The sequence below is a fragment of the Littorina saxatilis genome, linkage group LG5, assembly GCF_037325665.1.
Source record: "Littorina saxatilis isolate snail1 linkage group LG5, US_GU_Lsax_2.0, whole genome shotgun sequence".
Lineage (NCBI taxonomy): Eukaryota > Metazoa > Mollusca > Gastropoda > Littorinimorpha > Littorinidae > Littorina > Littorina saxatilis.
Genome location: NC_090249.1, coordinates 28,595,555 through 28,622,761, shown reverse-complemented (window position 1 = coordinate 28,622,761; position 27,207 = coordinate 28,595,555). Strand labels below are relative to the sequence as shown.

Sequence of the window (27,207 nt, the reverse complement as noted above, 5' to 3'; positions counted from 1 at the left end):
AAATCTTCTCAGTCATGAAAAAAGCAATTCTAACCTTGCATTAGCATTTAATAGCATTAAATGACACAGTTCGTTTGAATGGCTATTTAGCTTGCGTAAACCACACACCAGTTTTCGTGGTTTATCTAACCCCTGAGCCATCGTGAACCCGTGTGATCCATTTTCCTTTTTTTCCCAATAATTTAGTCGTCAGTTTGTGATTTCAATGCGACTCGCTGTATCTACAATAGCACGTTATTGTGTACCTCTGAATCTAAAACGCAACAAACGGCTGCGAGTCACACGAACTTATCGGCGGCGGTTAGCTTCAAAGAAGCCACCACTATGCAGAAAATTCGTCTGCTTGGGCAAACACGACCTTGCGTGACCTGCTTCCGGGCTCCTGTCAGGGCCAAAAACTGGGATCCCAATCGATCGCAGCCACTGGTCCTGGGATTCTTTTTGTTTAAAGTGATAGAATGGATTTATATTGGTCGATTTCACTACACACACACAATCACTCAGTTATTCGCCCAGTACTAAAAAGATGTATTTTCTAACACAGTGTTTTAAAAGATAAACAAGAAATTTATTACGTTCAGACAAACAAACAGGACGTCACTACACATTCACCACCGTTACCTTCCACAAATATAGAATACAAAAAGGACGATCTGAAACACAAGAAAACAAAACGTATAGTTTGGAAAAAACAATAGCCTAATACTAAAACCAAAACGCAATACAGTTGACTTTTCCCCTATCTAGCTGGGGTTTCCTATTGATGCTCAGATGATGAGATCAAAACCCAGGAAGAAGACTTTCACCCTTCCTCAAAAATAGCCCCAAATATGGTTCTTGATTCACATTGAGCACAGGAAAACAATTTGCCCTCAAAAATAATATGACAATTCCCAAAAATCCAAAACTCAAAACAAAATTTTGACCCCAACCTAAGATGACGCCATCATCTAATTAGGCCGACCAAAGTTCAAAAATGTCTTGTAAATAGTCACATCTTCAAAAAATAAAAAATAAAATAATGACATCGAAGTTCAGTGCTCAAAAAGTACGAAGTAGCTATTCTGTCTTCCGGAGAGAGGTCTAGAACTCTTTATGATCCAACTGGCTGGTTCGGATCACTATACGGACTGTTGTCAAACACTTAAAAGTCTTTAGAGTCCATTGCCAACTGGGTATGTTTTACTTAACGGTCTGTAGTTCATTCACGTCAAGTCCAGAACATCTGAGCCATGGTTGGTGGCGCAAACCCCATCTGGCGACACCCCCGTAATCGTGTAGTTGGCCCACGTCTCGCTCAGAGTTGGCCCACGTCTAGCTCTGGGTTGGCCCACCGTCCCTCAACATCAGTTTGGCAACAGCACTGCAGGTGCCTAAACATATGTTATACCGAAACCCCATACAGTAATACAAATTCCGCTTAACATAAAGTTCCGTAAACATCACATTCACCAATGAAAACATAATGCCCTAACCCTAAGTTTACAACAGTTCAAAAGCCTGGAAGTTCCTTAAAATTTATATGAAAATTTTGCCAAAGACCAAACAATCCAATTCTTATGAAATATTTACAAGTTTTCCAGTTGCACAACAAAAATTAGCCAAAATTTGGTACAACCATTCAAATATGTCACACGTGACCTCATTGGAGATAATGAATCAAAACAAGTTCACAATAAATCAAATTTCCAACATTTGATTTTAATTTCACCATCTGAGAACATGTTTCTTACTGAAGGTCATTTCCTTCTTGGTCTGACTTCCTAGTCAGCCATATTTGAATATTGTTACCTCCATGTTTCACCCTCTAAACCTTGCTAACTCAAAATGTTAAAATCAGGGTATTTCCAAACAAGAGAACTCAATTGAAGTATGCTACACCTCTATCTCACCAAACCCTACGAGAAATGTGATAATTTCAAGACAATGACACAAACAACTATCCATTCATTCTACAACATGGCTATCTGAGGAGAAAAGAAATACTCACAAGTCCCATACATCAGGGTCCACCTGTGCAAGTCCAAGAATTCAGCCCAAGCTTCTCTGTCCGGTAATTTCAGTCACCCAACAGTTAGAAATGAAATTCACTACGATTTCAAACAAGAAATACATTAGTGCCCGCATGGGGAAGAAAATAATTTCTTCACAGATGCCTCCAAGGAGAACAGAGAGTGGCTGGAGACCTCCTCCCTCTCAGACAGCCAGAGGAAAAGTGAAAAAGCAGGAAGAAGGAGAAATCTGGGTAATGACAAGTTCCTGTCCTAGAACATTTTAGAAACACTGGTTTAAAAAGCTGAATGAAAATATAAGGTTACACAACCACATGTCCCGTTGGGACATGTCCCGCATGCGCACGATAAAGATCCCAGGGTCACAGCGAAAGCCTCAGGCCTTGGAAACACGAATACATGCATGCAAAAATATGAAGCCCGGGTGTCCGTTCGGCCAACAGCCAAAAAATTAACCATTTCAGCACTGACCCAAGACGACCCAACCAGGTCCCAAGCCCATTTCAGGTCTCCTCTAGCAGCCGGCAGCCAGCTGTCTACATCCCCCCCCTCCCCCGCATTTTTATTTTTTATTTTCATACAAAGCCGGGTTTTCCCGTGTAACATGCCCCTAATGGCTTTGCCGTGAGGGCGTAAAACTTTCATTTCACTCAAGTCCCGTTGGCCCAGTGGTAACAACGCCCACCCCACAACTCAGAGGACCCCGGTTCAAACCCCACTCACGCCTATATTTTTTTTCCTGTAATAATACATTTTTGTTTTGTGTGTGTTCGTGTGTATGTCTGTACATCAATTCCAGTTTTTCTTTATTTTTTCTCAAATTTATTTTCCAATTATTTACAATGTCAACCTGTGGCTTGACAGCTCCCTTTATTCAAACTTTCAAAACTTCGAATTGTACTGATCTTGTCTTGATGAAAAAAGAATTGTTTTATGATTTAAGAATGTTTGTGTAACAAGCTGTCAATTTATTATTTAGATTTTAAAAGTTAGGTCTAGCGCCAAAACGAGGCGTCCGATTTGTCTCATTGTTAATCCGGCTGGCCACGCAAAAATAAATTCTTTGAAAAATGCTCGCTCCGCTTTGCGGAGGGCACCTAGGATGTTCTCAAGCGGTGAGTGTTTAAACGAAAGGGTGTTTGTACTGTGTGTAAAAGCCTGACAGTGTCTGTAACCAGAAACTGATGGTTTACGTGAAGCTGAGTGTGCCTTTAAGCACAATCAATGAGTATTCTATTTTTCTCAGGCAAAACAGTCAGATTAATTCTCACAACAACATAATAATATCATTTGTATGCTGAACTGCGTCAACTGCAGAATATTTACTGATGTACCAGTACTGATTTGCCGGTGTCAGTCGTTCGAGTGGGGATGCTTCATGATGCTTTGCCGCCAAGAGTCATTCTGATAATCATCGGTCCACGCTATCGCTCATGTCTCTCTGACAGGATGGATAATTGCTACGCTAAGAAGCGGAGCTAAAAGCCAAAATCTATCAAAACAAGAATACAGAGTTCTCTCCGGCCATATGTTTTTCGCTAATGTTTCTGATACTAAGACGAAAGACGAACGTGATTGTAGAATGGCCGACTTCGACAGTGATCTCCGTTCTGTTCTTCACAGTTATGATAAAAACATCGTTCTAAGGTCAAAACAAGTCGAAATTTGGAGACTGCTGTGGGAAGGAGACCGTGATATTGTTGCATCACTCCCAACTGGTTTCGAAAATAAATATCATCCGCTCCGCAGCCATTTTGTTATGATCACGTGACAAAGTTGATTATCACGTGACAATTTTGCCATATTTAGAGTTTTTTTTTTTTTTTTTTTTTTTTTTTTTTTTTTTTTTTTTTTCTTTTTTTTTCTTTCTTTTTTTTTTTTTAAATCTCAGTTGCATGCAGGCTGCTTCAACCCTTTCTTTTTTGCCTTTTTTTTTTGTTTTTTTTGTTTATTTTGTTGGCAGGGAGCATCCTTCTTCATTGATTTTTTTTTTTTTAAATTTTTTTTTTTTTGAGTAATGTTTTTACTATAACATTAACATTACTATATCTAAATGTATTTTAAGCAACTTTTCTATATAACAATTCCCTCTCAAAAATGCATACAATATCCAGAGGGGAGCCATATCTATAAATACCAACACACATTTTGGCTATCACAATCAAATAATTCACATAACTTATTAGTGCCTTGGAACTTTGTGAATTTTCAAATACGCCCAAAAAAACTTCCTTTACGGTAATTTTAATGATCATATTATATTTACAATTCACTTTATCTTCAACGCATTTCCAAATGGACATAATTTTCGGGCAAAAGTAAAAAAAATGTTCAATATAATCAATTTCGTTCTCACAGTGAGTACAGCAATTACTCACGGAAATGCCTATTTTATACAATAAAATATTTGTGGGGTAAATATTGTGCAATATTTTCCAGTGCAACATTCGCAATCTTGTTTCTGTGGTTACTTTGTTTACTATTAACCATTGCTCTTTTCCCGGCCTGAAATCAAATTTATGTTCCCAAAATTTAACTACAACCGGCTCCACATATTTTTCCTTTATAATTAATTTGCGAAATTGACAAGGCTTACTCAGGTTCTTTAAATCGTTGAATCCACATACATTTCCATTTGCAGAGCGTAGTGTTGCTGCTTTAACTGCTGTACAAATCACCCTATATTCAAAGAATCTTGTGGGCTTACATCCAACCTTCTGCTGCATAATATTAAAGGGCACAATCTCATTACCAACATATACATCCTTTACTCGACAAACGCCTGCTTTAATCCAGTCGCTAAAAAACAGGGTTTGGCCGCAATAGATTATATCCTTGCTGTTCCATAAACACGTATCTCTTAATAACATGTCTCCACCTACTGCTCTCTGAATCATGTCCTTATTTTTCAACCAACAAATTAAAACTTGTTTCCAAAATACATTTTTAATTAATCCCAATCCTTTAAAATTTTTTACCGTGGTGTTAGATTGGAAGCAACACAACCTTTCACCAAGCTTCGAAAACATATGTATCGGTATTTGTTTCCAACTTTCCTGCTTTTCGTTCAATAAATTTGCCGCCCAGGACAACAAACAAGAGGACTGCATATCAATGACATCAATCATTTTTAAACCCCCATCAGGACACTCTTGACACATCACTTTTCTTTTAACTTTCTCAAATGCCTTAGTGTTTGAAAATCGTTTTTTCCAAATAAATCTGTAAAACATAGTATTTATCTCAGTCAATACCTTTTCGGGTATTACCAGTGCTTGCAACGGATAAATAATCTGCGATAACAAAAGAGATTTCACAATGCATATTTTCCCCATGATACTACAATTTCGTTTAAACCATTTTACAATGTTGCGTCGTATATTTTCAATACGGCTTGTCCAATTTTCTTCAATCTCAGAGACCGATGAGGAGCTACTGAAATAAATTCCCAAAATCTTCACTTTTGTAGTCCACCTTAACCCGCACTCATTTTCATTACCATATTTATTACTGCCCAAGGCCATGATTTCAGTTTTTTGTCTATTCATTGCCAAACCAGAGAATTTGGAAAAATAGGTTACAAGGGTTAATGCGTTTTTTAACTCATCCATATCGTTCAGAAATAGGGTCACATCATCAGCATATAATAATATCTTAAAGAACATATCATAATTATCATTAGTTTCTTTTGGCAGAGGCAGACCCTTAATTGAACCATCATTTCGAATTTTCAAGGCCAACAATTCTAATGCAAGGATGAAGGCCATCGGTGAAAAAGAACAGCCCTGTCTGATACCTGCGTTCAATTCAATACATTCCGATAACCAGCCCATAAAATTGATACAACTTTCCGATTTATACAATAGAATCTCTACCCATCTTACAAAGACGGCACCAAAATTAAATCGTTTAAATGCATACACAATATACTCTTTGGAAATCGTGTCGAAAGCAGCTTTATAGTCCAGTGCTACAAGGAACCCAGGTTTATTATATTCGTTTACATACGATACTAAATCGTCTATTTGCCGGATCGCTGAACTAATGGTTCGACCCTTCAAAAAACCATACTGATCTTCACCAATAATATCTAAAATAACTTTAGATAGGCGAACTGAAAGAGTCTTCGCCAATATTTTATAATCAGTGTTTAATAGTGAAATCGGTCGCCAATTATTTAAAAAAGATGCATGAAAGGAATTCAATACCATGTGTTTTATTTTACACCAGAAGAACTTCATAAAGGAGGTTGTAATACCATCACATCCAGGGGAGGAACCGTTTTTCATATTTTTTAAGGATGTCGACAATTCTGTTAAAGTGATCGGACTATCAATTCCAGTCTTCTGCTGTTCTGTTAATTGAGGAACTTCAACACCATCCAAAAACTGTTCAACCAAATTTTCATCAAACTCAATATTTTTTTCGTATCTCCTTCTAAAAAACTGGACTTGTTCAGTCAAAATATCATCCTGATTTGTTATCACCTGACCATCTGCTTTAGCAAGACAATCCATAATTTTCGCGTTCGAGTGTGTTTTTTCCATATTGAGAAAATACTTTGTATTTTTTTCTCCTTCTTCAATAAATTTAATTCGGGACCTAGTTTGGGCTCCCTTAGCTTCCTGTATTGAATAAATTTCCAGTTCAGCTTTTACTTTATCTTTTTCCATCAACAATTCGTTATTATCTTGATCTAAAACAAGGGCTTTGTCAATCCTATTCAAATTTTCCAACAATTCCCCATGTCTATTAAACTTACATCTATTTTTTTCTTTACTGTACCGAATACAAAATTCTCTTATTTTAATCTTACACAAGTCCCATTTTACGTGATCCTCCCTTATTTCATCTTGTATCTCAAATTCTTCCAACATCAAATTCAATTCATCAACAAAGATATGATCCTTTAACAAACTATCATTAAATTTCCAATATGATGGACCACGCTGAAATGAACATAATTTATATGTTATGTTAACCGACCTATGGTCGGATTGTGCAACGGAACATATATTACAGTCTCTAATATTATTAAGCACAGAGTCGGAAACAAAAATGTAATCCAATCTGCGAGCAATGAAAGGATTTTTTCTTGACCACGTAAATTCCTTTTCCTGTGGCCAGAATAACCTCCACATATCATTTAACTCACTATTTTCCAAGAACTTTTTAAAGCGATTAACATCCCCCACATTATGTTTTTCTCCACTAATAATGTCTTCTTCATTATCAATTACGCAGTTAAAATCTCCACACACTATGTAGTTCAACATATTCAGCGACTGAATGTGCTTTTCCAACTTTTCAAAAAAAAAATATTTTTCTTTACCAATCGTTGGAGCATATACATTCGAGATACAAACGCCATATTTAGAGTTGTTTGCACAGTAAATACATCCGCGAAAGATAGCTCGCTTGAAACTGTCTTACATAACAATTCCTTTGTAATTTAACAATTTCACAACACCATGAAAAATCATTATCGACAATCGCGAATCTGCTTATATCCAAACCACATCACGAAAAGCTCTAAATATGTACAAACATCGATTTTCTCTCCAGAGAAGGAATACAAAGGCATCCTGTCAGGGATAAATGAGACCCGAAGGGAAGTAACTCATTTTTCCTGGCCAAGGGTGTTATGTATGAGGGACGTCTAAACGTTTAGGCGGCGTGCAAACAGCGAGTGCCGCCAACCGCGAGGTACACAGTATGCACGGGTGACGACTACACGCTTGTACCACCGAAACTGGCGACTAAATTTAGACGTGCTCCGGAGGTCGTCTAAATGGTTTACACGCCGACTTCAGCGAACACCGGCACGGTTGGCCTAGTGGTAAGGCGTCCGCCCCGTGATCGGGAGGTCGTGGGTTCGAACCCCGGCCGGGTCATACCTAAGACTTTAAAATTGGCAATCTAGTGGCTGCTCCGCCTGGCGTCTGGCATTGTGGGGTTATTGCTAGGACTGGTTGGTCCGGTGTCAGAATAATGTGACTGGGTGAGACATGATGCCTGTGCCGGTGCGACTTCTGTCTTGTGTGTGGCGCACGTATATGTCAAAGCAGCACCGCCCTGATATGGCCCTTCGTGGTCGGCTGGGCGTTAAGCAAACAAACAAACAAAAGACTTCAGCGAACAGAATGGCCATTTTCATGGTTTTCCGCCATCAAAGTCGACGAATTTTGCGTCGTAATCGTTTTTAGACAGAACCCAATAGTTGGAAGTGCTGGACTAAAAAGATTTTTTTTTTGCGAGATTCACTTCCCTTGTCATATTATTTTAGAACCAACACCGATAAGATTAGCAAAGACATCTTTGATTCGTTTCAGCGCAAAGTAGCACTGACCCATATTTCACTGCTCTCCGTCTCTGAATAGTCGGACTCCCGTGCGAGGAAGCGGGAGGATGTTATCGAATGACCCTAGCGCATGCGCAAAGGAAGGAATTCGTCGTTATAAAAATAGATTGACTGGTGACCTTGCTTTACACGGCAACTTGAAAGTCGGCGGTCTGATCGTCACCCGTGCATACGTCTACCGACTGAGCGCCTGCGGTAGGTGGCGACTTTCAAGTCATGACTTCGCTGAAGTCGGCGTGTACTTTACACGGTACGCATGCATAACTCCCCAAGAGTGTGTTTGCTTGGGGTCACATGACACAGGCGCATGAAATGTTTCATTCGCAAAACACTCGGGACTGGGTGGCCGAGTGGTAACGCACTTGCGCTCGGAAGCGAGAGGTTGCGTGTTCAGGCCTGGGTCAGGCCGCAATTTTCTCCCCCCTTTCCTAACCTAGGTGGTGGGTTCAAGTGCTAGTCTTTCGGATGAGACGAAAAACCGAGGTCCCTTCGTGTACACTACATTGGGGTGTGCACGTTAAAGATCCCACGATTGACAAAAGAGTCTTTCCTGGCAAAATTGTATAGGCATAGATAAAAATGTCCATCAAATACCCGTGGGACTTGGAATAAAGTATAAAAAAAAATTCCATCTCACACGGCATTAAGTCTCAGGAAACATGAATACACGCATGCAGGAAAAAAAAAATATGGGTAGCGCCGTATGTATGGCAGCTCGCTTTCCCCGGGGAGAAAGCAGCCCGAATTTCCATGAGGGTAACCTCACTGGACTGTAAAACCTTATCCAATCCTATCCAATCCAACCCTTTCTCGAAATGGCTTCTTAGATGATACAAAACCCAAAGCTGAGAGATATGTGTTTATTCTTGAAGCTGTTTGTCAGCGATTAGCAAGTACGGGCCCGATGCGAAACCGACGACATGAAACAACACGCTAATGCTGGAGAAGTCAAGTCAAGTCAAGTCAATATTTATTTCAAAAAACCCCTAGGGTCAAAGTTCATGGATGTGAGGAGTTGTCTCACCCTCCCTCACACCATCCACCACTGTCTGACAAGAGGTGGAGGGTGCGGGGTGTTTGTGTGCACTTCACATTTATTGATTCCACCCGAAAGTGCACAGCTAGCAGCCCGCGCGCACACCCTTTCCCATTCACTCTCACACTACAGTGGAACCCCTGTTTAAACCCCTAGTTTGAATAATTCAGATATCCCATTGTAAGACCTTGCTTTTTTTTACATTTTCTGTCCATTTACCTCCAATTTAAGACATAAGACTCCCGCCGTTGTAAGACCTCAATTTCGCAGATTTCTGTGGGTCTTATAAACTAAGCCGGTGGGGGGGGGGGGGGGGGTTCAGCTGTACTCAACAGCGTGTGGAAAAGACATGAATCCTTTCTCTCAGTGGTGTTTCCCTGTTTGACTGAAGACCGCTGTTTCCTGTCTCTAACGAATGACGTATCACAACGTGCGCGGTCGTCCTTTCCGGTCTCCCCGACACGCAGATAGTGTCAATCTGCATTTATTGCATTCGATTCTCTCTGCCTGTGTTGAAACCGTGCAGTGCGTAGGAGACGCCCGGCGCGTTTCAAGTTTGTGAACCTGCTGTTGTCCTCCCTCGAACTAGAAGAGAGGAAAAGATCAAGGTTTGTTTTTCTCAGCGTTGTTGACAAATGTCAGTTTGTGATCTTGGGACTGACTGGATTGGTGTGAAACAGTTTTAATCAGTTGTCGATTTCGTGTCGCTTCATTTAGCAAGGTAAAGTTCTTTTTGGAGAACAAAATGTTGAATAAACTATGATTGATTGTGACTAGCGAAACATGTTTTAAGTGTCCTGTCTTCAAGGAAGTCAGTGTACAAGTGAATTTCCAAAGAGAGTCTAGGCGTAACCATTCAGTGCCGGTGTCACGAAATAAAAACTGAACAATCCCTCTCAATGCGGTCAACGCGCATGCGCTTACATGGGGAGATTAATCAGGTCGTGAACAGTCAAGCGGATTGCTAACCCTAACCCAAACTAACCCTAACCCTAACGTCCAAGATTGGCGCATGCGCATTGACCGCATTGAGAGGGATTGTACAGCAGAGTTTTTATTTCGTGACACGTACCGGTGTAACGCATTCAGCTTTCCACCGGCATTCAGCTAAGTTTCTGATTCGGCCTCGTTGATCTTGTATAAACTCCACACTTCCATAGTACTGATGATCGACCTAACACATTTTTATTAATTTAAACTTAGAAATTTGCTTCATCCATTCTCATTCAAGGGACGAAACCACTCGGTGCACGATTTTTTGAAGAAATCGAGTTTTGTCCGGGGTGAAATGGATTTTCCTTCTCAAATAAGTGTACTTCTTTAATTTTTACCAGGAAACAACATTTCAGTCTTGAGCATATATCGAATCAGAAAGCTGAATGATGGGGCCGGAAAGCTGAACGCGTTACACCGGTGTAATATCCCGTTTCGTCCCACCCCTGAAAAAGGCCCACAGGGGACCTTTTCCGGTGCGTCCCGCTAGCGCTACGTGTCATTTGTGCTACGTATCGTTTGCGCTATTTTCTGTAGTGCTATCGACACAAATTGCCAAAAACAGTAGTGCTATCGGCACGTAGTGCTATTGCCACAATTCACACATGCCATTATCACTACGTCTCAATAGAACTACGTGTCGATATCACTATTTTTGAAAAACCAATGTACTGTAGCGCTGCGTGTCGATAACGCTACGTGTCGATAGCACTATACTACATGTTCAAACGGCAGACACTTCCCTTTGTGTGTGCGTGTGAGTGTGTATATTATATATTGTCTGCATGGCTGTCTGACGGATCTGTATGTCTGTCTGTCTGTCTCTCTCTCTCTCTCTCTCTCTCTCTCTCTCTCTCTCTCTCTCTCTCTCTGTCTCTGGCTCTGTCTCTCTCTCTCTGTCTCTCTGTCTCTCTCTCTGTCTCGCTCTCTCTCTCTCTCTTTTTTTTCACCACGTATTTATTTCATGGTTGTTGGTGTGTGTGGTTTTTTTTGTTTTTTCTTTGTTCTTCTCCCATCCCCCGTGGTTTCTATATGAGTCTGTGGCCTTAGTACAGTTTTATAAACCATTCTGAGTTCTCTCTCTCTCTCTCTCTCTCTCTCTCTCTCTCTCTCTCTCTCTCTCTCTCTCTCTCTCTGTGCACCTCTCAATCGCTCTTTCTCTGTACCTCTTTTACATCGCTCTCTCCTTGTCTCTCCCGATCCCCTCCCCCTCTCTCTCCCCATCTGTCTTTCTGTCTTCTCTCTCTCTTTCTTTCTCGCTCGCTCTTTCCCCCTCTCCACTCTCTCTCTCTCTCTCTCTCTCTCTCTCTCTCTCTCTCTCTCTCTCTCTCTCTCTCTCTCTCCGGCTCTCTCGCATGATACCGTATAATACACGGATGTTTTTCTGTGTCGTGTTGAGTTTGTGTGTACGATACCGTGTGTACGTTTGCGTTTGTGCGTGTGCGTGTGTATGTGTGTGTGTGTGTGTGTGTGTGTGTGTGTGTGTGTGCGAGGCTGACGCTAAGTACCGGCATGTCCGTATGAGAGGGCCTTAGGTACCGTGCATAGACCTTGGCTGCACTAGGTACCGCGCTAAGTACCTGCGATGTTAAAACCCATGTACATAATACTTTTGTGTGTTGTTTATGATGTTTATATGTAGGCATGTTAGTTTGAACTACGATCCTTTATTTTCGTAAATAAGGCTCATCATTTTGTCAAGTAGTAGCGGTTTGAATTTCAAAGGTACTTAACGTATGAAATATACGTACAGAAGCAACTTTTTACACACAACCTAAAAGTTCTCACTGCAGATTTAAAAATAACAGCAATCGTTCTCTTGTATCTCAATCATCATTGACAGCAAATAACTGAGTAGAAACATAGCCCTAATTGGGAGTAGTCGGGTGTTTTGACCAACGGTACTTAGTGCTTTCTGTACGGACATAGCGGTACTTAGTGCTTTCCGTACGGACATAGCGGTACTTAACGTCGCCTGCGGTTCCAAGGTTTTATTACACAGAAATAGAGATGTTGGTGGCCATATTATTTCGACCTGTATATCGGGACAGCACATTCAATTCAGACATTCATAGACAGACAGTTTGAACTACGATCCTTTATTTTTGTAAATAAGGCTCATCATTTTGTCAAGTAGTAGCGGTTTGAATTTCAAAGGTACTTAACGTATGAAATATACGTACAGAACCAACTTTTTACACACAACCTAAAAGTTATCACTGCAGATTTAAAAATAACAGCAATCGTTCTCTTGTGTCTCAAGCATCATTGACAGTAAATAACTGAGTAGAAACAATCTTTTACAAAGAATGACCAATAGTGAAGTGAATAGGCCTGAAAACAAACTTCATTAGGCATCTCTCTCTCTCTCTCTCTCTCTCTCTCTCTCTCTCTCTCTCTCTCTCTCTCTCTCTCTCGCTCTCTCTCTCTCTCTCGGTTGTATGTGTATATTAGGCAGCATTGATGTGCAAGATTATTGATAGAGGAAAGCAGCAATGCTTGGAACAAACCACTGTGTATTTTGCATACGTTTAAATATCATGTTTTCTATTTTTTTCCTGTGATTTATGTGTACCCTAAAAAGGGGCTGTAGGCCCATATTCAATTAAACTGTGTCAGTGTCAGTCTCTCTCTCTCTCTCTCTCTCTCTCTCTCTCTCTCTCTCTCTCTCTGTCTCTCTCTCTCTCTCTCTCTCTTTCTCTCCCCCCCCTCTCTTTCTCTCTCTCTCTCTCTCTCTCTCTCTCTGTCTTTTCCATAATATATTTATAGTATTCTCTCACTCCTTTATTTATTTATATGGGAGATTTATATAGCGCTTGACGTTCTCTAAGCGCTTTACATACTCTCTCTCTCTCTCTCTCTCTCTCTCTCTCTCTCTCTCTCTCTCTCTCTCTCTCTCTCTCTCTCTCTCTCTCTCTCTCTCTCTCTCTCTCATAATTGCTACATGTTCGATTGCTACCAGCTTGTATTTATTATTACCTGCATAGTATGCATTTGATTTTATGAATAACCACATATGTATGCTCTTCATGCCTCATCTTCATCATTATCATCATCGTCATCATCATCATCATCGTCATCTTTATTATCACGTGCTGCAGTTTTCCAACCTCCTTGACTTTTTAACTTTTTATTTTTTTATATTTTTTTTATTTTTTTTAATTATATTATTGTGTGTCTATGCGTCCCAAGGACAGATTGTAAGAAAAGGCGTAGCCTTAAATCTTAATCCTTGTTAAATAAAGTTCAATTCAATTCTCTCTCTCTCTCTCTCTCTCTCTCTCTCTCTCTCTCTCTCTCTCTCTCTCTCATCTCTCTCTCTTTCTTTTATATCTCTCTCGCTCTCTCTCTCTCTCTCTATTACATAATATATATTTATAGTATTCTCTCCTCACTTTTTTCGTCTCTAGCTCACGTTCCCTCTCCCCCCCCCCCCCTACCTCTACCTCCCTTATCTCATAATAAGCGTGCGCGCGCAACGACAGTAAGAGAGAGAGGCACAGAGAGATAATATCGTATTCTAAATTTATTGATAGAGAAGAGAAATGTATTATAAGATAAGAGAGAGAGGTAGGAGGGGGGGGGAGAGAAAGAGGGACCATGAGAGATACAGAGAGCGTGAGGGGAGAAGGAATACTATTAGTATCACTATCAATAAATTATGGGAGAGAGAGAGAGAGATAGAGAGAGAGAGAGATAGAGAGAGAGAGAGAGAACAAGAACAAGAACAAATCTTTAATTGTCTAAGGCCACAGCCCCTTACAATAGTGGTTAAAATAACAGCATTAGTATCTGCACAGTTATAAATTATAGTCACGCATAAAATTCAACAAATACATTAAGACCCTGATGACATGTCACTGAACCTGATTTCTAAGGGTTCGTCTCTTCTGTAACATGAAGAACACAAATCTGCTGAAGCTGTTCATCAAATTATCCTCATTACTGCCACAGAAATACACAAGTTGTTGTTGCAGCGTCTTAGAGATCGAGATTGTTAAATACTTTGCTCGAAGGTCTTGATAAAAAGGACATAAAAATACAACATGGTGTTCATCTTCTTTATCAGCTGTACTGAGAGGACAGTTTCTTGTCGTTTGGTTTGGTGTGTTCCGAAACTTGTGAGCGTTGATTTCGGATACTCCTGCGCGGAAACGAGTAAGAGCAACTCTGTACTTAATATCTTCGATTAATTCAATGTATTTCTCTTTTTCCAAACATGTTTTGTAACAATTATAAATGTCGAAACGTTCACTGCATTCTAAAAAGGAGAGAGAGGGAGAGAGAGAGAGAGAGAGAGAGAGAGAGAGAGAGAGAGAGAGAGAGAGAGAGAGAGAGAGAGAGGGAGAGAGAGGGAGAGAGAGGGAGAGAGAGAGAGAGAGAAAAAATTTGTATTCTAAATTTATTGATAGAGGAAAGAGGGAAACAGAGAGAGGAGGGAAAGGGAGAGAAATCGAGATAGGGGGAAAGAGATATATATATATATTTGTACTCTAAATTTATTATAAGATACAAGAGAGAGGGGGGGGGGGGGGGAGGAGAAAGAGGGACCGTGAGAGATACAGAGAGTGTGAGGGGAGAACAGCGGTAACCTTCCACTACCTAGGGTTTCTTCCCAGCATGACTGTGAGGTCTTGACACGCACCATGCCAAAGACCAACAGTAGACAATTGTAATGATGAACTCGAACTGCCTGAATCTGTGTTGCCTTTCTCATTGCAACTCGGCTGCATGATCACATGCCTGTATTTGTCATGTAAATTCTTACAACCCCGGATACAAAAACAAAACCAGAAAATGACGCCACAGTTTAAACAAAAAAAAGCATGGCTTTAATTTAAAATAGCAACATTAACACCTAAATGTTTGTTATAATGCAGTAAAACTATTACATATCTGATTATTCTTATTCACCTATTTCGTCTCCTCTACCCCTGTGCGTGTATTGTATGTGCCTCTTGTTTTATGGACTGGGCAAAGGAGCTGCGCCTTCGGCTATCAGTGTGACTGACTTTTAGGGTTTAACGTCCTCTTAGACCAACTGGTCTATATTTTGACAGGTATTGGTAATACGTTGAAGTTATGGTGTGATACTTTGATTCGAACAAGCCCGCTGTGGCTGTCTTCTTCGACACACCAGCATTGGGTTTGTCTCGTCAAAGTATCGAAATACGATCATTATAATCGGAGACGAGAGATGATGCATGCGTGTCTTCGTGTTTTCCAAGCCCTGAGACTTTCGCTGTGAACGTGGGATCTTTTTCGTGCGCATGTGTTCACACGGGGGTGTTCAGACACCGAAGAGAGTCTGCACAAAGTTGACTCCGAGAAATAAATCTCTCGCCGAACGTGGGGATCGAACCCACGCTGATAGCGACCGACTGGCTACAAAGCCAGCGCGCTACCAACTGAGCTACCTCCCCGCCGCGCTATCAGTGTCAAGTTACCAAAGGCGGAGGGGAAGTGTTTAACTAACCGTATCAAGCTTGTCGTGCATTCCGAACGCGTGTACTGGAGTGACTGACAGGGGCTTGTCTGGACTTGACTGCGCCTGAACTGATGCGTTGTTTCATCGAACTATTGACAGTTAAAAAGAGAAGTACGCCTTCTTTTGGTTTAAATACATATTTATCCAACAGTCCGAATTACAATAGAAAGGGCAAGATGAAGAAACACAAAAGCACGAGGCTCAAATAAGTGCTACCAAAATTAAACAGAAACGTCTCTGGCGAACGTTTTAAACAGTATATTAAAACAGTATAAGCATTTTACTTCACAGTTATTTTTCAAGTCAGTAATATCAGTATAAATATCACACACTTGAATGTTGTCCAAGAGCTTCAAGGCATAGTCACTGATGTCATTATTTCAGTTATTGTCAAGATTGTGGGTCATGAGAACTTAATTGTAATATTAATGGTTTTATGATAATACTAAAAATAAACAGCAAGAAAAAAATATGAAAAAAGTTATAAGTGTATAGTACTTGTCTTAATTATAATAGTCCTGATTTTGTGATCAAGTGCTCTACACAAGGCTAGATGTTATCAGAGGTCAAGGATGTCAAATATCACGTAAAGTTGAAGCAACCAGAGCATCGGTGGCTAGCAGAGGAACCTCCGATTGGGCCACCAGAAGTAGAGGTGAAAGGAGAGGCTGGTGCAGCGGGGTGCCCGAGCCTCAGAAGGGTAGTTGGCGATGCAGCAAGGCCATTGATATCAGCGTGAACTTGTTATCAGCCGGTGCCGTTATCGGGTTACAGCCGTAGCCCTTTCGCCGTGGCTTCGCCGAGCTAGCACTGTAACTCAGATGCTGACCACCGGTTACGGGTTAGCGGCGCCACAGGACCATGGTTTCAGCGTTCCTTTTCGTGTTGGTATCAAGTTACCGTGCCCTGGCCAAGAACGCTAGCATTGAAGAAGGGAGAGAAAAGTTCTACCTCCCCATCTTCGGTTTATGTAAACGACTAGGGCTCCTTGCATTAGGAAGTATTCGGATTCTAAATGTTTATTATTATTATCACTAGCAATACTCGTGCTCCTCACGGGATGTAACAAATGTTTTATGATTTTCATTAATCACTGATGGTGTGGATATTAAAGTGTCTATGCGAATCCATACCATTATCAATTGCTATTATTGTTGCAATGGTCGACTTATCTTGTCTGAATCATGACTGATTTATTATTGTATTCATAGCTTCAAAGCGATGGTGATTCAGTGGAGTAGATTAGCTCCCCTGATCAGCGAAGCCTTATAACTATCAGTCATATGATTACCACAAATATGATGGTTAAAACCCTTATAACTTTGGAACCAGCCAACCATTTTTTTTAAATGAAATTAAACATGAAGACGCAGCACATTAGTCCCTTCAACTTAAGGGGGAAAAAAAGAAGAAAAAATTCAACTCGATTTTCTGAGAAAAACATTTTTTGCTGTGATTATGTAATTTTTAACTGCTATTTTGTAGACCCGTCCTCAGAGTATGTAATGAAAAAAAGTTTCATTGAAATATTCCCAGAACTTTGGGAGACATGGCTGATTATGTATTTTGACCATCGGGCCCCGTAATGACCTTGACCTTTGACCTATCCAATATAAATGTTGCACGCAATAGGCTATCGTGTGTCTACATCTACCTACAAAGTTTGGTTGAAAAATACTTAGCCGTTCAGGATTTATCGCAGTTCCTATATTGTGACATACATACATACTTACGGAATGGAACAATCGCAAACGTCCCCGCTGGATGACGAATTAAATTATAAAAAACGTATCAGTAAAATAAAATAACAATGAACAGCACACATTCCCTGAAAAGTAATGTAGCGTAGGGGAAAGGGAGAAAAAAAAGTGACACCGCGTGGATTCGAACGTGCGTGATTAGAACGTGATGAAGCAAGAGTGTCCTAACCAACTGGCCTACTAATAATTTGCAAAAGTTTCAGGGAGAAATACAGCTATGACATTACAAAAACCATAGGCAATGGATGTTCCGTTTGCCATTCCAATAAGTAACAACAATAATAACTTGATAGGTTTGAGAGTGAACTTGATTTGACATGATACTGTGTTGTCTAAAGTGTTTATTGGATTCTCGGGCAGTTTTATCCCGGACGGCTGCATGTCGAGCTTCAGGGGTGCCTAAGGGCATCCGGCGGTAGGTAAAACTATTTAATGTTCAAATAAACCCACTTAATTAAAAAAAATAAACACATTAGTCCCAGCCAGTCCTGATTGAGGTGGCCTCCACTATGCCCATGCAAAAGGAATAACGTGAAAGTTGCCCAGTACCACAGAAATTAGCAATTTCGTGTGACTGAGGCTACCAGTACCTGTATTAATATATGAATTATGATTGGCAACGGTAAGCGATTTCACACAGATTAGCGCGGGACAAATATTGACAGAATTTTTTTTTATCATAACTGCAATGTTCTTCTCCCCCAAAAAACAACAACAACGCAACACCTCCCCCCTCCCCAACCCCTAAGAAGAACAGGTCCGACAAACCCCTGCGTCACCCAGTGAGCTTTTTTTTTAAATTAACGACGCCAATGGGATTCGATCTCCTGCCTCAGACACTTTCATTTTGTCACGTTAGGAGAGCAATTTACCAACTTATCTATTTTGCGTCTTGACAGTTCGCGTGAGTGATATTTTAGTGACTTGTGTGACATATAGACTGACCGGAACAAACGCAAACGTCCACCCTCTACTCTGGGGGACAAACAACACATTTGCATTCAAACAAAGTAGTTTGTTGATCATAGTGCAATTATCCCGTTTGACTTATGTCTGTTCTCAATATGACTAACATATATATGTACTCATTTCTCCCAAATAGGTAAAGCTATTGAAACTCATTTTGGCTATGAGCTCGAGGTCCATGGGAATAAACGCTCATAATTATGTCCTGCGGATCGATGACCCTGGTGTCACTCAAAATTATCCCGTCAGGAAATGCTATTTCGTATACATGTACTCAATTGTCTAACCGGCACGGTTGGCCTAGTGGTAAGGCGTCCGCCCAGTGAGCGGGAGGTCGTGGGTTCAAACCCCGGCCGGGTCATACCTAAGACTTTAAAATTGGCAATCTAGTGGCTGCTCCGCCTGGCGTCTGGCATTATGGGGTTAGTGCTAGGATTGGTTGGTCCGGTGTCAAAATAATGTGACTGGGTGAGACATGAAGCCTGTGCTGCGACTTCTGTCTTGTGTGTGGCGCACGTTCTATGTCAAAGCAGCACCGCCCTGATATGGCCCTTCGTGGTCGGCTGGGCGTTAAGCAAACAAACAAACAAACTCAATTGTCTCCAGTAAGGACACAGTTATTTTCTCCGAAATTAAGGCCCCAGTTTGTGGTGATTGATATTGATTTGCTCTGTAGTTTGATGATCCTAGTGCCAACATTATCCCGTCAGGCATGGTTTAAATGTTTTCGTTTGCACCCACTTTTCTCCAAAACTGATAAAACTGGTGACACCACTATTCGGAAGCATGCTCATCGGAGTCGATGCCGAGAAGCTCTGAACTTTGGTGACCCTAGGTACCATATTATCCGGCCAGGAAGGGTTTTAATATATGCTCACTTTACACCCGTTAGGGTCTATATGTTCTATCAGCCCCAGATACTTTACTTGATATTTGCTTTCGGTCCAGCCGACTCTTTTGAGCCATATCAGGACCAATCAGCCCGAGATGTCTTATCATTTCGATGAAGAAGACTTTAAATAATAAAACAACAACCACAGCACGAGATGATAAACGGAAAGTATTAGGATCCTTATGGTCACTTGTTAATTATTATTTTGTTACCCCTTTATCACATGCCGGCTATTGATACATGCCATATCATTATTTTTGTTATCAAAACGAATACGTTGTGTGTGTGTGTATTGTTAGGAAAACTCCAATCTTTTAGATTAGTTAACAATGTATCAAGAAAAATCACATATTTGAGCGAGTTTCTAGGTGACCGTCTTCGTGATTAGGGACCTAATGTACATCCTATATGATCTTCCATGAATGGGTTCGGTTGCTATTTGAATTTTCTGTAAAAGGGGTCGCTCAGATAATCGTCAAAATGTAACTGACAAGTCCAGTGGCTAACGAAGGAAAGCACCGATCACCATCAAGACTAAATCACTACCAGATGTCAGTAGGAATGTTGGTAACTGATCCACTGACCGCTATCATGTTTCACTACTCGCGTACAGAACTGACTGGGCTTGCTAATAAGCAAGCGTTAGTTTGTAACACATTCCCTGGCCCGTCCCAAGAGAACATGAAAGATATATACTTATGCTACACGGAAGCGTTCTGCTTTAAGCAGACTACATGTATAGACCGAAACAGTTCAAAATAATGATACTGGATTCAGACTTCAACATTATTGTTTTCATATTAGGCCTACGAAAAATGACTTACATAACTTATTTTATACTCGTTAAGAGAAATAATACATGCATCGAGGGACATTGCTTTTATTCTAGGCTACATCTCTTATGGAGGCATCTTACACACTCTCTCTCTTTCTTCACCCTCCCATCTCTCTCTCCTTCTCTCCCCCTCTATCTTTCTAATATTGACAACACCCCTCATATGATCACTCAACCTCTCCCCATCGCCCTCTGTCTCTCACCTTCTTACACACACTCTCTCTTTTCCCAACTCTCCTCTCTCTCCATCTCTCTCTCTCTTCAATAATGACACCCTCCACTCTCGAATCTCCAAACATTCGGTTAAACGTGATTAACTGGTATCGTACCCCTATGACAGCTAATATTCCATATTCTCTGCATTCTCTGCTTGTTGCATTACGTTAAAGGTTTTAATGCTCTTTTTTTTCAAGCCACATTTCACGTCAACCAACTTTTATCAAGACGTTATTCAAAGCGTCATTGTAGAAATGACATTCGGAAATATTAGGGGAATCTCTGTCATAACATTTTTTTCTATTTGTTTCCCATCAGGCATTTTTTGTTTTAATCACAAGTAATATGATACAGACACACAAAGAGAGACACCTATAGTGACAGCCGCTCTATCATGCTAGGACTGGTGTCAGTATACTGTGACTATATGAGGATGTCAATCAATCAATCAATATGAGGCTTATATCGCGCGTATTCCGTGGGTACAGTTCTAAGCGCAGGGATTTATTTATTTTATTTTTATTTTATGCAATTTATATCGCGCACATATTCAAGGCGCAGGGATTTATTTATGCCGTGTGAGATGGAATTTTTATTACACAATACATCACGCATTCACATCGGCCAGCAGATCGCAGCCATTTCGGCGCATATCCTACTTTTCACGGCCTATTATTCCAAGTCACACGGGTATTTTGGTGGACATTTTTATCTATGCCTATACAATTTTGCCAGGAAAGACTCTTTTGTCAATCGTGGGATCTTTAACGTGCACACCCCAATGTAGTGTACACGAAGGGACCTCGGTTTTTCGTCTCATCCGAAAGACTAGCACTTGAACCAACCACCTAGGTTAGGAAAGGGTGGAGAAAATTGCTAACGCCCTGACCCAGGGTCGAACTCGCAACCTCTCGCTTCCGAGCGCAACTGCGTTACCACTCGGCCACCCAGTCCGATGTAACCCTCTGCGACTTCAATCTCAGTGTGGCAGTACATTAATCTGCTGACCATAAACAAGGAATGCGTCCAGCTGTCTCTCTAGCTCTCCAGTAGGTTTCTCAGCGGGTTACCTGCTTGACGACGTGCTAATTGATGGCACGCGAACCGTGTAATGTATAGCCACTGCGCGAGTCGAACCGCTCCACGACTAGCTGCTCCTCTCCACGCCCCCCCCCCCCCCCCAACCCCCACCGCCAGCCCCACGCATCCCTCTCTCTCGCCCTGCCTCTCTTCCCCCGTTCCTCTCTCCCCCCCCCCCCCCCCTCCCTCTCTCCCCCTCCCTCTCTCTCTCCCCCTCCTTCTTTCTCCCCCCCCTCTCTCTTTACCCTTAATTGTCAATCCGTTTTTCATTGCTAAATTCATACGAATAAATAAAAGCTTGATGTTTAGCAAGAATCACCTCTGATTTGTTATTTGCATTGTCACTGAAGACTAGACCGTCAGTGAAACTTAACAGTTCGCCACCTGTTTACCTCTTTTTATATTTTAATCCAGACAGCATTATCCACCACCACCCATTATATAAACATTCTATTTTGTGTAGTCCCGATATCAACGTTGCACACCTTTTGATGCAGCTTTTAATAATATAAGAGATTTGATTTATACGTATTCCCTGTTTCACTCAATGAATATAATATATATTCCCTAAAATATCCAGGTAATATACATATTTCCTGGAATTTGGAGGCCATTTTTAGACGTATTCCCTGACTTATATTTAGCATTCAAAAGGAGATACTTTGATGGAGTGAAAAATCTCTCTCTCTCTCTCTCTCTCTCTCTCTCTCTCTCTCTCTCTCTCTCTCTCTCTCTCTCTCTCTCTCTCTCTCTCTCTCTCTCTCTCTCTCTCTCTCTCTTATGCTTACAAATATAACAACAATCGCATAACAATAGAATTTACAACACAATATTACACTGTTTGCACCAATGAAGTGAGAAAAAAATGACTTTTGTATTGGCAAAATCAACAAGCCGTAATAACTCTAGTTGGCGAGATATATTTTGTTTGTTTGTTTGTTTGTTTGCTTAACGCCCAGCCGACCACGAAGGGCCATATCAGGGCGGTGCTGCTTTGACATTTAACGTGCGCCACACACAAGACAGAAGTCGCAGCACAGGCTTCATGTCTCACCCAGTCACATTATTCTGACACCGGACCAACCAGTCCTAGCACTAACCCCATAATGCCAGACGCCAGGCGGAGCAGCCACTAGATTGCCAATTTTAAAGTCTTAGGTATGACCCGGCCGGGGTTCGAACCCACGACCTCCCGCTCACTGGGCGGACGCCTTACCACTAGGCCACCGTGTTGCGGTTTGGCGGGATATAGTGATCCTTACATTCGTTCGAAAAAAAGACCAATAAAGCTACCCTTTCAAACCATGTTCTGAGTTTTTTTGCTTATTTGCTATTGTGTTTGGTTGTAATATGTTATATAGAATTGTGCATGTGAAGTGATATTATATTTTTTAAATATGGAAAAAGTGAAAGCTGATTGAAAATTTATGGACAGATTAATAGATGAAAATGGCTCTCAATAACGACGCAAAAAGGAATTTTACAGGAGCAAGTGAGATTTTACAATAACGTGTTTGATAAAAATGGGAATTTTGTTGAGGAGGATGCTGAAAGTAAAGTTCTTAATTTAAATATTCCTCAGTTAAATGACGAACGAAAATATGGTTTGGAAACTGATTTTACCGTGTTAGAAATCGGCAGGGCGCTGTCTTTATTAAAAAATGGTTCGTCACCAGGTTTAGACGGATTGACTACAAGTTTCATGAAAAAATGTTGGCCTAAAGTAAAAATGATGGTGGTTAATTCCCTTCAAAGTGCATTTAGAGTCGGTGAATTGTCAGATACTCAGAAAAGAGCAGTTATCACGTTGATCCATAAGGATAAAGATTTGCCGAGAGATAGCCTTAAGAATTGGAAACCCTATATCTGTAACCAATACAGATTATAACATGCTGGCAACATGTTTATCGCAGCGCGTATCTGGTGTTATTTCTGACCTCGTGTCAGAAGATCAGACAGGATGTATTAAGGGAAGAAAGGCAAGTAACTTGATTAGATTAATTGATGATGTCATTAATTACGCTAATGAAAGAAATCAAGCAGGTATATTACTTGCCCTTGACTACGCCCGAGCCTACGATTCCATCTCAAAAGACTATGTGGTCTGGTCCTTTAAAAAATTTGGTTTTGGCGAAATTTTTTTTAAATGGATTAAAGTTTTAAGAGAAGTTAAAATTACATATTGGTTTAATGACAAACACCACGAGCTGCATAAATTATATGGGTTGGATTTCGGAAGAAATAAGTGTAGAATTATTAGCAATACAAATCCGAAGTCACCCCAATATTAAAGGATTTGCCTTACCAGATGTAGGTTTTGCAGAACAAACATCGCGTATCTTGAAACTGGCTATGTACGCCGATGACATAACTGTTTTACTTCAAGATAAAAACGACATGGAAACGGTTTTGAAAATTATTGATGATTTTTCCAATATATCTCGCTTAAAATTAAATAAAAGTGAAACGGAAGCAATGTGGTAGGGATCGCGTAAAAACTGTCAAGAGAAATATTGCGATATTAAATGGAATACCCAGGTTAAAATCATGGGAATTAGTCAGTTTTAAAAATGACATCCCGGCCTCTGAAATTATGGAAAATTGGTCCAAAAAGACTTGAAAAAGTTGAACAAATCATTTGCAGATGGTCAAGAAGAAATTTAAGTATAAGCGGCAAATTATGTATTATTAAGTCCTTCTTAGTTTCACAATTTGTTTACGTTATGCAGGCGCTTCTTGCCCCTGTTAAAGTTCTCGATAAGTTGAATACTATTTTGTTCAGGTTTCTCTGGAAAAGGAAGTATTCAAATACAAAAGCCTTTGAAAAAGTTAAACGAAATGTATTGTGTAATGTGGTGGAAGAAGGTGGTATTAACATGATAAACGTCCACGATATGCAGACTTCTTTTTTACTGACATGGGCAGCAAAACTTCAACAACAAAAACATGAACCGTGGACAACGATTCCGTTAAGTCTTTATTAGGTATTGGGAAGAAATTTACTTTGTTTTAAAGCCACAACACTACTAAAACCAAGGTATTGAATGCATTCGATCAAACTTTTAGACAGAAGTTCTCTTAAAATGAATCCATAATAAAGCATTGATTTATGAGAGAGAAGATCGCTTTGGCGATCAATGTTTGTGGAACAATATAAAAGTGGTTTATAAAAATAAAAGCTTATATTTAAAAAAATGGATAGAAGCGCATTTAGATATGGTGAAAGATATTTGGGTTAACGGAGATATGATTCCTTTTAACCAGCTGTGCACAAAGAAAGGATACAGTCCCTCTAGATTTTTTGAGTACCGCGCAGTGAAGACTGCTGTGCGAGCGCTTGCACTTCGCAAAAACACAGCCAGCCCGCGAGCAGGCGAACACAATAATGACCTTGACACACGGAACCCTGTGATCATTAACCCCTCCGCGAGAAAGATTCACATGCTGATAGTCCAGTCTAAAGCGAGCGAGCCTTGCGCTGCTACATTTTGGTTACATAAATATCAGGTTAAACTAGATCACAGTCATTGGCTGTTAGCAAGCAAATGTACAAAAGAAGAAAGATTGCGATTGTTACAATGAAAAATATTACATAATATTTATCCCACGAATATATTATTAAATAAAATGAAAATTAGAGAAACAAAATTATGTACATTTTGTAAACACATTGATTATGTTGAACACTTTTTTTGTCAATGTGAGAAGTTGACGAGCTTTTGGGAAAATGTTGTCCATTATATTTTTAGAAATACAGGATCAAATGTGCACCTCTCAGAACACGATGTCTTGTTTGGTTATCAACCTAGTAATATATGCCAAAATAATAAGGTACTTATCACATTATTTTGATTGCAAAAAATGTGTATTAGTAAATATTAGTATGGTGATAGATACGATTTGAATAGTATCATTATTGGAAAATAAAATGTACATTAGAAGATTGTGAGTAATGTATAAGTCGAGATGAGGTGAAGTGATATATGACGTTTGTGAATATTATGAGGGGGGTGGGAGGGAGCGGATGGACGAGAATAAGAAAAACAAAAAAAGAAAAAAAAGGAGAAAAAAAAGTAACCATCTATGGCTCCTCAATTGCTTTTTGTATAAACAACCATGCAAACCACACAAAAAAAACCAACAAAAAAAGAAACCGGTTTTCTCCAATTTAAAAAAACCCCAAAAAAAACAAGTCGCGTAAGGCGAAATTACTACATTTTAGTCAAGCTGTGGAACTCACAGAATGAAACTGAACGCACTGCATTTTTTCACAATGACCGTAGTCCGCCGCTCGCGCAAAACCCAGTGAAACTGACGAGACTGTTTAGCGCGGTGATGGTTTCGCTGTGCTGCATAGCACGCTTTTCTGTACCTCTCTTCGTTTTAACTTTCTGAGCGTGTTTTTAATCCAAACATATCATATCTATATGTTTTTGGAATCAGGAACCGACAAGGAATAAGATGAAATTGTTTTTTTAATCGATTTCGGAAATTTGATTTTGATCAGAATTTTTTATATTTTTAATTTTGAGAGCTTGTTTTTAATCCGAATATAACATATTTATATGTTTTTGGAATCAGAAAATAATGAAGAATAAGATGAACGTAAATTTGGATCGTTTTATAAAAAAACAATTATTTACAATTTTCAGATTTGTAATGACCAAAGTCATTAATACATTTTTAAGCCACCAAGCTTAAATACAAAACCGAAGTCCGACCTTTGTCGAAGATTGCTTGGCCAAAATTTCAATCAATTGATTCAAAAATGAGGGTGTGACAGTGCCGCTTCAACTTTTACAAAAAGCCGGATATGACGTCATCAAAGACATTTATCGAAAAAAAAAAAAATCCGGGGATATCATACCCAGGAAATCTCATGTCAAATTTCATAAAGATCGGTCCAGTAGTTTACTCTGAATCGCTCTACACACGCGCACGCACACCGGCACAGACAAAACTTGACTAAATGTAAGAGAGAGAGAGAGAGAGAGAGAGAGAGAGAGAGAGAGAGAGAGAGAGAGAGAGAGAGAGAGAGAGAGAGAGAGAGAGAGATGATAATGATGATGATGGAACTTTATTTTTCAAGGATAGAGGTTTAAGGTGACGCCTTTTCTTACAACCGGTCCTTACTTCTAATACAAATGTCTAATAAATGATAAACAAGTAAAGCAACATGACAAATAAACAAAGTAAACGAACGAACCAGCAAACAATCGACAAGTAAGCAAACAAGCAAATAAACATAAACAACAAAATGACAAAGTAAGGAACATACAAATCAAAAGCAAAACATGCAACATATTAATTGAGGTTATACATGTAAAGTGATCGACGGTTAAAGTTCCATCCTCACCTATTCACACTTTACTGACACTATACACAACTTAACCATCAGTGTGTATAGGAAACAGGTACTTAACGCCTTCGTCCGTACGGGTTACACACTGTGTATAGCCAAACGGTACCTAATGTGGATTTCGTACGTACAGAAGTCACACAGATCCGTCTGCGTATGACCGGTACCTAAGGTGCTCCTCGTCCGTATGTGTGTGTGTGTGTGTGGTG

At 40.1% G+C, this 27,207-nt stretch overlaps 2 protein-coding genes across 4 annotated transcripts in view; both read left to right on the top strand.

Annotated features, from left to right (window-relative positions):
* LOC138966786 (pre-mRNA-splicing factor 38A-like) overlaps window positions 1-27,207 on the top strand; it is a 325,120-nt gene that overhangs the window by 169,491 nt on the left and 128,422 nt on the right. The gene's annotated exons all lie outside the window — the stretch shown is intronic.
* The window catches only part of LOC138966788 (uncharacterized), a 100,992-nt gene that overhangs the window by 53,300 nt on the left and 20,485 nt on the right, over window positions 1-27,207 (top strand). The window contains exon 1 of one of the 3 annotated variants that reach the window (XM_070339124.1): window positions 9,863-10,017. The exons of 1 other annotated variant lie outside the window; for it this stretch is intronic. The gene's annotated coding sequence lies outside the window, so the exon portion shown is untranslated. Of the gene's footprint in view, window positions 1-9,862; window positions 10,131-27,207 lie in introns of those variants that run through there. One more of the 3 variants, XM_070339125.1, reaches the window with a different exon arrangement.